Here is a 16,819-nt window from a genome sequence, read left to right as displayed (position 1 = left end):
AAACGTGTCCCCTCTTTACGGAATTCCTGGATCCGCCCCTGCTTCATATGTAGTATGTACACTTCTGAATTGTTGATGCAGCTGCCAGTTCATGTGTTTGAAATATTGGCAGTGTGACCAATAGATACATTGTACTTGCCTTCAAAGTATTTAAGGGCATATGTACACCTTCAAAACATTCTCTGCTGTTTGGACTGTCGATGAAGTTTATATATTTTGTACATGTTTCATTTTGTTTCCAGTAAGTACACTTCATATGTATACATGTACACCTTCAAATTGCTCTTGCAGCTGCCAGTTTACTGTCACCCTCTATTCATGTGTGTGAAACCTTGGCGATGTGAATACTATAGTAGATACACGTATGTGTACCTGCCTTCAGAGTACTCAAGGGCATTTGTACACCCTCAAACATTCATGCAGTTTGAACTATTAATGAAGTTATCTCTGTACATGTATCATTTGAGTGAAACCTTGCCAAAAGTGTAGATGGCATGTAATTTACAGAGTATTGCCTCTATATAATAATAATGTATAACATTCAAGCCATATTCACAACTGTTTCATGTTTGTGCAACATCGGTATCAGTATAGTTTGTTTATTGCTAGTGTCAAAATTTGCCGGCATTTTATTTGTACAGATCTGCTCCATACAATGTAGCTCTGCAATTGTTCAAACTACCTGGTACATTCATTTGCTCTTGTCTTATTACTGAGCTTCACCAGAAGAATTTTTTGTTGTTGAAATGTTCACTGTACATCACTGTTGTAGTCAAGACAGACTGATCCTACTCGCGTTCCTACATGTACTCATAAGACCGCTGACAGTTGTACCTTTCGCAGGTCTCTTACATGCCACTTGGCTGGAGACTGAGTCCAATACCATCACCAAAAAATAAATTAAAAATAATTAATAAATGGATGAATAAATAAATGAGAGTTATAAATAAAAAAAATAAAATGATCTAAAACTGCATTTGACTATACTGCTAAAAAGTAGATAAAACTGTAGACTGCTTATGCAGCTCTTACTTTAGGTATCATTTTTTTTGTTATGTGTGTGATACATTGTCATGAAGATTGGTGGATACCTTGAAACTTAACTGCAATGTAGTTCTTTCAACACTTACATGTAATAAATATATATATATATATATATATATATATATGGAGATGTATATACATTTATAAAGAAAAAATACTTGTGGATTGTGCTCCTTTCTCTGTTGTTATTAATGAAAAAAAAAGGTATTTTATTAATTGATGAGAATGGCACGTGCAATAATGTATGTAAATTTCTCTGCCTAGTTAGGTAGGCCTATAGTAATAGAGTGAAGTAATGTAGTGAAGTCCTTGGGATCAACAGCTTTCTTTTGTTATATCAAAATGTTGTTATAACCAAGCATGTAAAAAAAAAAGTGGATAATGTAAGCGGAATTTCGATATAATGTAACTGTGTTCACTTTAGCGGAGTGAACGGTATAAGTAGTAGTTATAATGTATTTGAGTGGATGCTTAGGATGCTTTGAATTGAGAGAGAGTGATGTGAATGATTGATGCAGAATGAAACTGAGAATCAGACACTTCCTGTTGACGAAATCAGAAGGGTGGACAAAAGCAAACAAAACAAACATACATTGTGTTATGAATAACAAGAACAAGACATATAATCAAAAAAAGAGAGGGAGGGAGAGAGAGAGAGAGAGGGAGGCCCAGCAAGAGGCTGTAGACTATTAGTACGTAATGTCTCATGACAGACACAAGTACAGTATATCACAGCTAGACGCTCGAAACTGACCACGTGTATTTACGCTGGGGTCGCTCATACAGTAACACACACGTACAAAGGCATCGAGGACACACGTCAATTTCTATATGTGGGACAGTACAGTACTTCGCGATTTCGTGCCGAGAAAAAAAGGAATGACATCCCTATGATATCAGCTGGCTGCTGACCCATCTACAAATCATCACATTACACTTTTAGGTATCATCCTAAAGCTGAATAAATTTCCTTTTACATGATATAACTTTTGTTGGTGCCCCACGATGAAAAAGAAGACTTTTAGGAGAATTTTAGAAGAATATCTGTATCCATTATTTCCGGAACATCTGCAATTAGTTAGCCACGAAGTTGATAATCTTTCATGTCGTTCTTGGAAAATCAACAAGATAGCATCCAAGTTTTAACCTTTACCTATCAAATAAAAGAAAAATCATGTGAAAACGTAATTCAGTGACCAAGATATGAGCATTTCAAAACGATTCTCCAATCGCGCTCTCTATGACTTGCGGGGTCAACTCGCGTGCGAGGACTTGGATATTCTAGACGGGTTTTTTCGGGCTTGCCGACTGACTGGCTACTCAGTAAATCTAGGTACTGCATGCATAGCCAGCCGGCCAGCTGGCCGGCTACTCACCTCAGCTCAGTGCTAACAAAGTGCCATGGCACTGTGACTCCTCTCAGACTGGCGCCACCTTTTGGCCGGGAAAAAAGAGGAACGTATTTTTTTTGTATTAGAGTGAAATGGTTTTATCAGAGTGAAATGGTTTTTTAGCGCAGTGAAATGGTTTCGTCTGAGTGATATGGTACGCCAAAGTGAAATGTATTTTTGTGAAGAGTGAAATGAATTTGTATCTAAAAGTGAAATGTATTTTTATGAAAAGTGAAATGAATCTTTATGTAAAAGTGAAATGTATTTTTGTGAAAAGTGAAATGAATTTTAATTCAAAAGTGAAATGTATTTTTGTGAAAAGTGAGATGAAGTTTAATTCAAAAGTGAAATGTATTTTTGTGAAAAGTGAAATGAATTTTAATTTAAAAGTGAAATGTATTATTGTGAAAAGTGAAATGTATTTTTATAAAAAGTAAAATCAATGTTTGTGAGTGAAATGTATTTGTTAAAAGTGAAATGAATATTGGCTGGAGTGAAATGAATTTTGTATTGTTTCCTTAATGGCGTTCCATACACCATAATACAAATAGAAGAAAGACCAATACATCCATACAAATAATCCAATCAATACTTATTAATCAATAACTTCTTGTACTGCCTTTTGAACATATTATACAACGTCCAAGTAGATCCTTGTAATTTGATTGGAGGATTGTTGGTGACGTGACATCAAATAAGTACTAGTACTCCATTCAACGCGCCGTGCAATTTTGGTTCTATTTTTGCGTGCAGCTTGGTTCGATTTTTTCGTTCTATTTCACGGTTCGAGAAATTGTATACGGTACTGCACGTACTGTGTGTTGCATATTGAGGATCGCATGCAGCTAGCGCAGTGTACGTGTGCGGTACATGCATGCGCGTATGTAGGCCTACGTAGTGCTAGTGTACGTGTATGAGCGCTAGCTGTGACCTGTATCTACACTGATTGCACAAGCTACAAAGAGAATAGCAGTGGATCCACATGTAAGTATGGCTACATTTTTCATACATATATAGACCTATAGGCCTACTTAGACCTACCCAACAATCCTTCAACCAAAATAATAACAAAGATCTACTTGGACGTTGTATAAAACAAATAGTGTATGGTCTTTACTCGTGCAATGGAAGGAAATTTCGCACGAGGTGAAAGATAGAGGCGCACTATTCAACTCGGCTTCGCCTCGTTGAATAGAGCGCCTCTATCTTTCACCTCGTGCGAAATCTCGTACCATTGCACTCGTGACCATTCACTATTTGTATATTATTAAACTGTGTATTTAATTTGCTCAATTCTAACGTATTCCATAAAACGGGACCAGTATGACGCAACGAATATTTAGATTTGTCGGTTAAAAAACTAACAACAAATGAATTACCATCTGTTTTTATCCACATGTTCAAATGGAATCGCTCTATTTACTGTTATCCCACTTGCCAGAGTGACGCCTGTCACCTTCCCCGTACTCGCACTATTTTTGCAGAGAAAACAATTATATTTACTTGACCCAGATATTGGAATGACCTCCCTCAAGATATTACTTCTTCCTTATCTTTATTTACCTTCAAACGCAAATTAAAACAGCTATTACTTAGTGGATACACACTACCAAGTTTTTAGCAACTTTTTTTTTTATACTCCCAGTCTTTTGTCTTTGTCCGCAGATCAAAAAAAAAAAATCATGAAATCACTTTCCTACGCTGCATCAGTGACCACCATGTAGGATTTCAAAGTGAAAACCACAGAGGACCTTTCTCATCTTGGGATGTAAAACAACCAGGAATGTGCTACAGGCAAAAATTGTGAAAATTAAATCCCATAAGGGGGTTATTGATTACACACCAGCAAAACCGTTACAGTGTTTATGTAAAAAATATGTTAGGTGTTGAATTGCTCTGGGGATGCTACCTGCCTTGTAAAGTAAAAATTTAAGAGATTTTTCAAGAAGATGTTGAAAATAATTATGAACATTACGCCTCCTCCTCCTCCCTCCCCCCCCCCCCCCTCCTTCGGCATCCCCTCACCCGCCATATATATATATATATATAATACATTCATGTATACATTCACTTTCTAATATAGCATTGCATCAGCTCTGTTACTTATGGTTCTGAAGAAGATTTACATGTATTTTGTTCAAACAGTCCCCTATGTTGAGGCCTTTGGACTTGGTGCCCCTTCAAGCAAAGTGGGATTCTATTACCCAAGGGATGCTACACATAATTGGTGGAAATGTACATGTTATTGTCATAATTATATTTTTCAAAAAGAAGCTGAAAATGTGAAAATTCCGCCTCCCCCTATACCAGGACACGCCTTCAACTTCAACTTAACCATGTCTTCATAGCATTTTGCCGAGCTCTATTATTTTTGGTTCTATATAATGAAGAAGGTATTTAAAAAAATCCATAATTTCTTAGATAATTATCTGCACATTTGATAATGCAATATATTTTGGTAATAGAAATTAATGTACACATTGATTTTTTTTTTTGATTACCCCTAGGACATCTACCCCCCGGATAACTACCCCCTGGGTAACTACCCCCTGGATGACTACCCCCCGGATAACTACCCCCCAGATAACTACCACCCGGATAACTACCCCCTGGATAACTACCCCCCGGATAACTACCCCCTGGATAACTACCCCCCGTAGAACTACCCCCTGGGTAACTACCCCCCCGGAGAACTACCCCCCGGATAACTACCCCCCGGATAAGTACCCCCCCGGATAACTACCCCCAGGATAACTACCACCCGGATAATTACTCCCCGGATAACTACCCCCAGGATAACTACCACCCGGATTACTACCCCCCCCCCCCCCCATTAACAATACCCCGAAACCCCCCCCCCCCCCCGCCCCCTCCTGATACTTACCTACTGGACAACCCTCCCTCCCCGCCCCCCGAAAGTTACCACCCGTCGTATATTTTCCATAAGTTCATAACACCATATCAGAAGATGCACCTTTCTCTTACACTGTCATCACTCTTTTGGCTTGTCATTTATTTTCTACCGTTATAACACATGATAGACGATAAACATAAGAAAAGGAGAGTTGATTTCACTGCAATTCATATTCCCTTAACATTAGCGAGGGACTCTTCGATATAAAGCCATAATTTCTGATAGGATCCGGGCACGGTTTTATGAAAGTTATCAGTCCTGACAAGCTGTCAGTTCCACACAATTACCAATCGTTGTAGGTCGATCAAAGCAGGTCCATGGTAACAAGTCAGTGACTCGAGCTTATCAATCAAGCAGAACCCATGGTTTTATTGAAATTATTAGATACTACCAAGATGTCATAACTGGCAACTTTTATCAAAAGGTGCCCCAATCTGTCATGAGAGTAAAATTACAGCTTGTTTTACATACAAGTAGAATTGTGCTAGTTTTCAAATTAAATGTTCTCGACACTTTAAGAGGAAATCCAGTTCAAATATAAGTTAGTCTCATTAGAAAGAGTAAAATATTACGAGTTTAACGGTATTTCTTTTTTTTTTTTTTTTTTACAAAACACCCCTATTGTTAACGAAGTCTTTTGTCCTGCACCCTCTTTTTGAATAGATCCAGGGAGAGTTGTAGTTGACAGAATCCTTTTTACATTATAGGGCTGCTCTGTTTTATCCCGGCCATTTCAAGAGTATTTTTTTTTTTCAAAAAATTGAATCCTTCTTGGAATAACATGCTCTTTAATATTTCGTAAGGGGTTTCTAATTATCTCACCCAAAAGATGTTTACAACCTGAAGTTAGATCTCAACCAAAACCAGACGATATGAAAAAATGTTTGTGTTTTTTTTTCAATTCAAATAGCTAACGTGTTCGAAAATAACAATGAGAGACGTAATTTTCTGGGGGAGAGTTATTGTAAGAGGGGTGATTGCTTGGAGCCTAATTTTAATAAGGAGTAATTGTCAAGGGAGGTAATGTTCTGCAGTGATCATACCAAGGAGGTGACAATCTCTTCCCACATCCTTGATATACTAGTTGTTAATATGCCCAATAATGCAGTAGGGCAATTCTGAAATGAGCGTTAACGGTATAACAGAGAAATAGTTACAAAATTGATGAAACAATGCAAAGAAAGCAAATTAAGACAGAGACGAAGTACACAAATAAAGATACAGTGCACTCCCGTTACAACGAACACGGTTATAACGAAATTTCGTTATAACGAAGCAAAACTTCTGGTCCCAAAATTATCGCCATTAAAGTCTATGGTACAAAATTCGCTTATAACGAAGACGGTTATAACAAAATTTTCGTTATCACGAAGTCTTTTCTGAGCGCTACTGACAAAGAAAAACAAAAGAAATGCGCTCCGTTATAACGAAATGTGGATCGCATTCGAAAATGCGTAGCGGAACAAGCATTATTAAAGCGTCTCTGCATGAGCGAACGCATCATTGAATGTTCACTCCGTGTATCACGCACAGTTTCCGAGGGGAACTTGCGTTGTTGTAATAAAATAATTTGAATTCAGATAAGGTTTGTTTCATTGTTCCGAAGTCCTTTAATACAAAACACACAGATTCTGATACAACTAAATGTCCGTTAGTTCGGAAATGAAAGAGGGTTTGTTATTAAGCACATTTTGGCGTTATTCCAAAGGTTCGTTAATTTGATAATAAAATATGGTCCTTATTCTTATTCTTATACGGTTCGTTAGTCCGAAAATGATAGGAATTCAAAACGTTCGTTAATCGGAACATTACAAAAAGTATCGTTAATCCATGGTGGAAAAAGGAGAGTACACTAACAAAACTTAAGAATTGCAATCTTTATAATCGTCTTAAGATAAATAAATCTTCGAAATAACTAACCTTTCTCATTTTTTGTTTTCATAACAAAATTTCTTCGGAATAACGAACCTTATTTCATTTTCGGATGAAAAAGCCTTCGGAACAACGGACTTTCTGACTAGTGAACCTTTTTCTTTTTTTGATTTATAAACCTTCAGAATGACGAACCTCATTTCATTTTCAGATCAACGAACCTTCGGAAAATGAACAATATATTATTTTGATCTAAATTATGAACTTTCGGAATAATGATTCTGCGGAAATGCGAACCTTCACATAAACAAACCATCGGAATCCCGGGAATGGCGAAACTTCGGAATAAGGAGTCTTCGGAGTAACGTACTTTAGTAAGAAAAGAACCTTTGGAATAGCGAACTGTAACCAAATCCTACACCGTCATTTTCTACACCTAATTGTGTGACAACACAAACAACTTTATGCTCTTTTTAAAATGTAATATTTAAACGAAATTAAAAAGGTATTCTCCCATTTCACATAGCTTTCCAGCGTATGATGAGGATTCAACAAACATAATTTTTTTATGCGTGGTTTCCTTCTTTACGTTATACATTGCATATTATATTTGTTCGGTTACAACGAAATTTCGTTAAAACGAAAAAAAAACAAAAACTGCCGGTCCTGAGCATTTCGTTTTAACGGGAGTGCACTGCACATGAACACACACGAGATAAATCCCTTGTAATGAGAGAAAGAGGAAAGGTGAGTTATGAATGACAGGAATAGACTACCTTCACGGTGGACAGAGAAAAGCGAGAGGGAAGAGGAAGATGATGGGTCAAAACCAGGGCACGTGAGGCATGAGATATAAGCTCCTCAAAATAAAGAAGTGTTACATGGAGTTGTGGTAAACGATAGACAATTGTGGTTAAAAAAATATTGCAAAAAGTTTAACTCATTCTGAAGTGTAACATTTCTTCAAAATGTCTTTAGTTCAATGGTAAAGGCATTCAAACTTAAAAACTTCTTTTATACTATACTATCAAGAGAAATCCGAAATTTCGGAACAGTAAAAGAAAATACAGATTTAGCGAAAATAGTTTGGTTAAAGGCATTGACATTTACTGGATTACCGGGTAGGATATGAAGGGACAGCTTCGTTTTTTATGAACATAGAGTCAAAATACAGAGGGAGAAATTAAGCTTTTACATAAATTGTCCTAAGTGCAAACGATACAAATCGTAAATCTTTAAGATGTTGTTTTCATAAAATGATGTATCAGTATGGCATCTCCGTGATTCCTGGCAAATAATACAAAGAACTTCGTTTCCTGTAGTAATTATATTCTTTTTATTAAAGGTAAGATGGGGGGGGGGGGGGCAATGACCCGGGAGGTAGTTACCCAGGGGGTAATTGGCGTGGTGCACTGTCCTGGGGGTAATTTTCGTCTTGATAGTTATAGGGGAGGGGGAGTTGTAGGCTTGCTTATCCGGGGTAATCATCCTCGGGAAGTTATCGGAGGGTGTAGTTATCGGGTGGAAGTTATCTGGGGTCTAGTTATCGGAGGAGGGGGTAATTAACCTGGGGATAATTATCCTGGTGGTAATTATCGGGGGGGGGGGGTAGTTATCCGGAGGGTAATTATCCGGGGGGGGGGGGGGGGGGTGATTATCTGGGGGGTAATTATCCGGGGGGTAATTATCCGAGGGGTAATTATCCGGGGGGGGGGGGGGTAGTTATCCGGGGGGTAGTTATCCGGGGGGTAGTTATCCTGGGGGTAGTTACCCAGGGGGTAGTTCTCCGGGGGGTAGTTACCCAGGGGGTAGTTCTCCGGGGGGTAGTTATCCAGGGGGTAGTTCTCCGGGGGGTAGTTACCCAGGGGGTAGTTTTCCGGGGGGTAGTTATCCAGGGGGTAGTTATCCGAGGGGGTAGTTATCCAGGGGTAGTTATCCGAGGGGTAGTTATCCAGGGGGTAGTTTTCCTAAGGGGGAATTGCCCTGGGGGGTGATTGCCCTAGGAGGGTAGTTGTCCGGGGGGTAGTTGTCCTAGGGGGTAATTACCCTGGAGGGTAATTGCCCTTGGAGGGTAGTTGTCCGGGGGGGGGGGGTAGTTGCCCTAGGGGGGAATTGTCCTGGGGGGTAATTAGCCGGGTGGTAGTTATCCGGAGGGTGGTTTTCCAGGGGGTACTGTTCCTAGAACCGATATTTTCCGTTGTAAACCTACGTAATTTCCCCTTATTTGTTTTCTTGGAATATCATTGTACGTCAAATAAGATACAAAAAATGGGGAGATGATCCGAGATCTCACTATAAAGAATACCAGATTGACTTTGCGCTACTTTTGTATTTATGAATATTATTATCAATTAAAGATAGTGATTGCGCACTAATTCTTGTCTGTTTATCAATAGCACAATGAAAAAAATTAGACTGAAATATTGTGCAAAATCTTTGTGAGTTGTTATTTTCAGATAATGAATCAATATTAAAATCACCCATTACACATGCTTTCTTATTACTGGTACTGATTTTAGATAATATAATTTCAAAGTCATCAAGAAATGAGTCCACACTTGCATCTGGCGGCCGGTAAATAACTGCAACAATTATATTCTTTCCATTTGGAATTTCAATTTCGACAGATAAAATCTCAGCATTAGAGTTTACAAAGGATAAATTATGCCGTACAGTAAATGAGTATTTATTTGTAACGTACAGTGCTACGCCGCCTCCAGGACGGTTTGCTCTATCAGAGCGAATCAAAGAGTAGCCGTCAATATCAAATATCGGTGGAGATTTGTCATTCAACCAAGTTTTACTTACACCAATAAATGAGAAATCAAAGTTGAGAGATGATAACAAGTTGGTTACATTATCATAAGTTTTGGGCAAGCTGCGAGCGTTGATATGTAGAAAATTTAAAACGGAGTTAGATTGGGCATGTTGGCACTGTGAAGCAGTGTACATACTGGTGTTTAATTCTTCGGGCAAAAAATATTTACAGTTTATTACATCAGTTTCTTCTTCAAAATTCATTCAAAGTCATTGGTATCAAAGTCATATACAAACATGACGCAGTGTGAGATACACAAGGCTGAGCGATTGGCATGATTGGCGAGACAAATGGCATGGAAGCAGAAGAAAGAGAGGGGACGAGCATCATGATGAAACTTACGAACTACGATTACTACGAATACAAAAACAGTGAACATAAACAGAGAGTACAATAAGCCGATCCACTCCGATCAGCATTTCATTAGTTCATATTTACAGGGAGAGACAGATAGAGAGAGGGGGGAGGGAAAGAGAGAATAATAGGGAGATGGGGAGAAGGAAGAACATGATTGTGAGAGAAGAATGGCACAATTCAGAGTATGTCAATCTGTCACTTACGAATACTGTGCACTTGCAACTCTCCATTATCATTGTTAAAAGAACGTGTTATGTAACGGACAGCTCCCTCCATGGATGCACAAGCAAAAGAAAAAGAACGTGGTCAATGTAGACGTTGTAGACTGCACTGACGAATGAAGCAAAATGGCGTTCTTGAAGGTACAATAAGCAAATGAAGTGCTGCTTGATGACTTTCTCGACAATGTCGACGCAGTCTTCGCGCTCATCTCTTGCAGCCTCCTCTATCCCGACGATTCTGAAGTTGTTCCGACGTGAAAATCGCTCGGCCTTGTTTGCTTCAGCGTTGTGGCGTGCAATTTCTCCTCTCATTTTTTCCATGTCACACTCCATTTTTTCCAATTTCTTTTCCAGAGCAACGTTTTTCTTTTCCAGGTCGTCCACACGCTGGTCTTCAAATTCAATGGCTCGCTATACCCTCTTGATGCTTTCGAGAAGCGAGCTCACTGCCTTTTGTATCATATGTTCAAATTTGCGGGATGCCTCTTTAAAGTACGCAGCAAGCGTTGCCGTGGTGAGCACGGCGTCAGGGGCAGTGGGTTCCGTCCCGGCAGCTGGGGGTGTAGAGGTGGCGCCAATGGGTAGGCCTAAGTTGGTGTCTTCCATGTCGCTGTCAGTGTCGTCTTTTTTACTCCTTTTACCAAGTTGTGGGTCTGCAGCTCATATTCCCCGTAGGTTGTATGCTGCAGATTCAGATGTAGAAATTGTCTAGGAGCTCGTCAAGGATAGAGGCGTATGCTGCTCAAAACTTCCTGTCTGATAGGGAGAGGATCGTATAACGTGCTGAACTAGTGCGACGCCATTCTGTTTAAAATTGCAGCACAAGGAGGGATACAATATATAGAGTAAACCTTCAATATAAGATGACGATAGAAGAGAAATACGGTAATAAAGGCACATTGTATCAAAATAAAGATATCATTAGATAATAATTGGAAGAAGTTTGTAAACACAACTGCACGAGCAAGAAATGAATCTGTGTCGATGTCTTATATTCAAAACTGTATGCGTGCGTGGCAGAATTGATATTGTGCAAATTTGAAGAAAAGAGGTGTTGAAGAAACGCATGCAGAGACATCGGAGATCAAGAAAGAAAGCGAGATTGAGAAATTACATTATAAAATACATGTACATATAGCGCGGGTCCATCATCATTTGAATACAGTTGAACCTCTCGTATCCGGACAAGTCGGGACCGGGGCTCATCCGGATAAGGGATTTGGCCGGATATGGGAGACTCAATGCTTTATACATGTACATATATACATACACATGTACTGATGTAGCCCATTGTAGTACCACATGTAGTAATGTGTATACCGCAACCTTTTCATTGTTACATGTGGGGATGTTTGGGGATGTTTAAATGTCTGAGGGAAAGCAATATGGAAGGAAATTTGATGTAATGTATGTTAATCATGTTGGAAGTAATATGTAATTCATGTGTGTTTGTGTAGGAGTTCTCAAGGAGTTGGGAATCCCCCTTTCCTCCCGTAATTATTAAAAAAAAAAAAAAATCACGGCGAGATCGCGTCCGTATAATAGAGAGATCCGGATAAAGGGAGGCCGGATAATAGAGGTTCAACTGTAATTGAAACCTGAACTGGATGACAACATTACACAAGCGGACCAATCAGAAATCGTATATCAATCTAATAATTTTCATGATGTAGAAAAGGTAGTAAATTAAGGCATCCTCTGGAATATCCAAGGTGAAGTACACTTATTCGACACAAAATATACCTAACACACATAAGTGTTCACCTAAGAGAGCCTTTGTTGATGTACTCATCACGTCGTAAGGACGCAGTGAGATTGTTCAAATTACTTTTTTTTAAATACAATAACATATTAGTAAAAGCCCAACGTCATTAACGCGTAATTCCGAACATGAAGCGATCTGTACTTTAAAAGATTATTATTATTTTCGATGAAATATGGCAAACTTGACCAACGAAAAGGGAATTGCGGGGAAGGTCACTGTTAAAATGATTGCCGTCAATTTCTCTTTATGTTGGGGGCCAGTTTAATCCCTTGCAAAAAAAAAATGCAGCAAATATTATTAATTCACACATGTATTTAACAATTATTATGTAACTTATATACTCGATCTATATCACCTGAATGACTGAACATATTGTTACACATCATAATCAGTCAAAAGACTGAAGTGTGGTTATCAAGATATGGGGGGGGGGTGGTGTTTGGCGACTTGATGCGAGCTGTGCTTGAGTTTAGTAAACTTGAGTTTAGTTAAACATGATTCGAGCTTTGGATTAGTATTCCAACGTGGGCAAACGACGAGGCTGCATGTGTTAAAAAACGGCACTATTTAAAGCGGCCAAGACCAGTGATCACCACTCACCACTTCAGGCCACAGACAATCACTGAAGTCTTGCAAACATTTTATGAATTATATGAATTCATTAGATACAAAGAGTAGTTGAAGGCATCAGTGAAAATTAAAAAACATCGTAAAATCATTCAAAAGTTATATATTTTAAAAGCTAAGTCAATGGGCCGTTCCCTCCGAAAGAGGCTACACGAAGTTATGGTGTCGGTACACATCGATGATAGAAAATTTATAAATAATGTCACAACTAAACAGTATGATGAAAGAATATTCATACATTGCACCATTTATGGCAGCAAATTCATCACCACCACCAACAACAACGACAACAACAACAACAACAACAACAAAAAGTAGTGATTTTGCATTCAGTGTATATTAAAGACCACTGTATTTGATAAGGAGAAGAATTATGTCTCCACTCTTGCGTTGTCATAGCTTGTGACTTTCGATCTGCAATATTTTGTATCTTGCTTACTTCGCATCATATCCAATTTTTTCAAATAATTATTATAATTAGCACAGGGAAATCTTTCTAAGGATAAGAGAAACTGTCAGAAATTCTTGAACTGAAGAATTTAATTTCGACCTTAATTCAAATCAATTCACATGTGTACACATTGCTTTCGTAATCTAGGTCGATTCTACATCTAGAGATAGTTATCATCTTATTCGTGTGCTCGTATACTACATTATGTACAAACTCTACCACATTATAACACAAAACAGAACTGACACATGAGATGAGCGGAGGAGGAAAATAAGACTTTCTTTTTATCATATTGATTATCTAAAAGACTGTGGAAAAAAGTGCTTTCAACACAAATATCCTGTCGTTAGAGCGACTTTCGCAACATCACCATAGTAGACTCATCACAACCTCAGGACAACCTTTATAACCCTTATAATAAGTGCAATGCGTATGAAGTCGCCTCTTGATAATTACATAGTATATACATTCTATTCAGTTCAAACTTCCATATAGTGCTGCTTTCCTATCTCCTGTACACTGGAAAATATCGATGTAACCGAGTCTTTTCCTATTGTTTATACGTGTATATACTGTAAAGCATTAAAATCTTGGCGATACCTCCTGCTCTACAAATCATTGATATGATTCAGTATCGTTTGATCTTTCTTTACACTCTAATAAGCATAATCAGCACCTAATCAGAGCGTTACGGATGTTCTTCGTATAAACATGGAAATAAAACAAGTGACCCACTGTCAGGAGGCTATATGCTTGGATTCCACCACTGACAGGTATTATAGATTTACCCTTATAATATCATTATGATATAGAGTATACAGAAAGGCTCAACACAAACTTTTTTTCTTTGTGCATTGTGTATTGTGTATGTGGTCCTCTCGGGCCATCAAATTCATCAAGTATCACTTCTTGATGGCTGATTTCTTGACTGAAAATTAAAAGCACAAGAAATAGAATAATTTCATCTTTAAAAAAATAGTAAGGAAAGATAATTTAGTGAAGAAGTATTTTATAATGTGTTGAAACGGTAAAATGATCCATGCGTCATGATAGTTACGTGAACACTAGCAGATAATTGTAATGAAGGACTTCAAGTACTACGCACTGACCATGGAAGTAAAAAGAAGACTGAGACTAAAAGTGTTCACTTCATCCATATTCAATATCGACTTGAGGCATACACATGTTATTCCGTGACATCAAATGTTTCTGAAATAATTGTATTCAACACTAGTGTTTACCTACTTATATTACTGGAAAGATAAAATTTGGCTGTGAATTTGATCATGAGAGAAAAAAAAAAGTTTGGCAGAATTTAACCGTAAAATAGTTTGGCCATGAAGACAAGCGACGATCTGGTAACCCGGACTAGCTCACGGCATGCAGGTATATAGCTACAATGCGCTCGCGTTAATTTTCCCCTCTTCCAGGTGAGAATAGCACATGAAAATATCTATACAGTATGTGCCCCCCCCAAAAAAAAAAAATAATAATAATAATAATAATAAAATAAACAATAATAATGATAATAATAATAACAAAAATAAATAATGATAATGATAATAACAAAAATAAATAATACAATCAAATTTTTGCATTGATAACACCCAATGTGATTAAACTGTCTAAATGCTACTTCAAGGTCTTGAAATATAACATCTTAGCTCTATTTTGAAGAACACACAATTCAATTTGGTTGAGCGGTCACAGAGAAATGTGGATTGTTGTAAAACATGTCATGAGTCTGAACCGTCCAAGTTTAGCACTTCGATGCGTTTGTGTGTGAATACAATGGACATAACTTGGAGGGAAGAGATCCTTAACATCAAATATAAAATTTCTCATTTCTCTTTGACCACTGAAGCAAATCGAATGGGGTTTTCTGTAAGATGTGGGCAAAGAGTTATAGTTTCATACCCTGAATTTGTATTTGGATTATCATTGCGGGGGATCCCGTTGTATTTTTTTTTGGGGGGGTGACATACGGTACATAATATTATGCGCGCTCGAACATGATTTCCTATAAAATTGATGACCCGTCATCCATTCTCGGACAATCTCTTATGATTATCCTTGAATATTTGCGTGTGTGTGGAGACCCTATATGTCGGGCTTTACAGTAACTCTTATCTCTGGTGGCCTACAGGCCACTACAAAGTCTCTAATTTTGGTGGCCCAAAAAAGAAATGCGTTGGCCCAAAATACGTGAAAAAATAGCAATTATACATTCTGAGCCGTAAGTGTCCCATCGGGCCACCAAAAATATCCTTTTTGTAAATTTGGTGGCCTGATCGACATCAATTTTTAGTGGCCCGGGCCACCACTAATGTCATACCCTATATAAGGAGGTGATAGAAATGGACGAGTTTCACTTGGACTGTCAGATAGTCCATTGTAAAAGACGTACATTTTCCAAATTCTTCCATCTTAAACCTGTGCTCTTGCTTCTTTTAAGTTTTGAAGTAGAGTCTTATCAACTTCATCATCTTCGGGGCGGTTTTGGTTGCTGGTGCATCTGTTACATTGCGAACACCTTGTCTGACGTCCAATTCTCCTGTACTCCTTCCACAGGAAAGCACATGCAGCTGTCAACACAACGACAACAATGACTAACATGATTGAGGACACCATCCATCCAATCCGGCTTCGATGACCTATAGAAGAGGAAGGGTTAAACAAAAACAAAAACAAAAATGAATCAAGTAAAAGATCAGTCAAACTCCTTTTAATTGATACAACATGCCTAGCCAAATAATGACAATGTTTTCTTTCTTTCTTTCTTTCTTTCTTTCTTTTTTTTGCACAGCTCACTTTTGAATTTCCTCTGGCAATGTCTGGAAGGGCCTCCAAAATCAAACTCCTCTTACAATTCGTGCGTTAGGACTATACAGAAATTTTTCGCTTTATCAGCTACTGACGGTTATAATAAAGTAATAAAAAAATCCTGAAATGTTCTTAAACTTTCAATTTGTTCATATACTCAAGATGCATGCGTGTGTATTAATTCATGACGTACACCTTGCAAGTAATGTTGCTTATTTTTTGTTCAACCAGGTAACTGTCATCTAGGACTAGTACATAACTACACATTTTCTACCCATAATGTTCTCAGCATTGCATGTGTCATTGTTTTTTTAGTATAGGGACAATAAAATGAGATGATACCTTGTATGCAAAAAAGCAGTGAGACTAAATAATACTACAGATCACCTCCTTAGCACTTAAACAAATCAAAATATATTACCTATACTGTGAAATCTTTCTGTGCAATCTTTTAAAGGTTGCACTAAGAAAAGAAAAGAAAAATAATCCTGCATAAATTGTGCTAACAATGAAGTTACTACTTTCTCATATATGGT

The sequence above is a fragment of the Diadema antillarum genome, unplaced genomic scaffold, assembly GCF_040938485.1.
Source record: "Diadema antillarum isolate AM-2024a unplaced genomic scaffold, OU_Dant_1.0 scf00000220, whole genome shotgun sequence".
In the NCBI taxonomy this organism is placed as follows: domain Eukaryota; kingdom Metazoa; phylum Echinodermata; class Echinoidea; order Diadematoida; family Diadematidae; genus Diadema; species Diadema antillarum.
The sequence above is the reverse complement of the archived record's forward strand: the minus strand, read 5'-3'. Positions refer to the sequence as shown.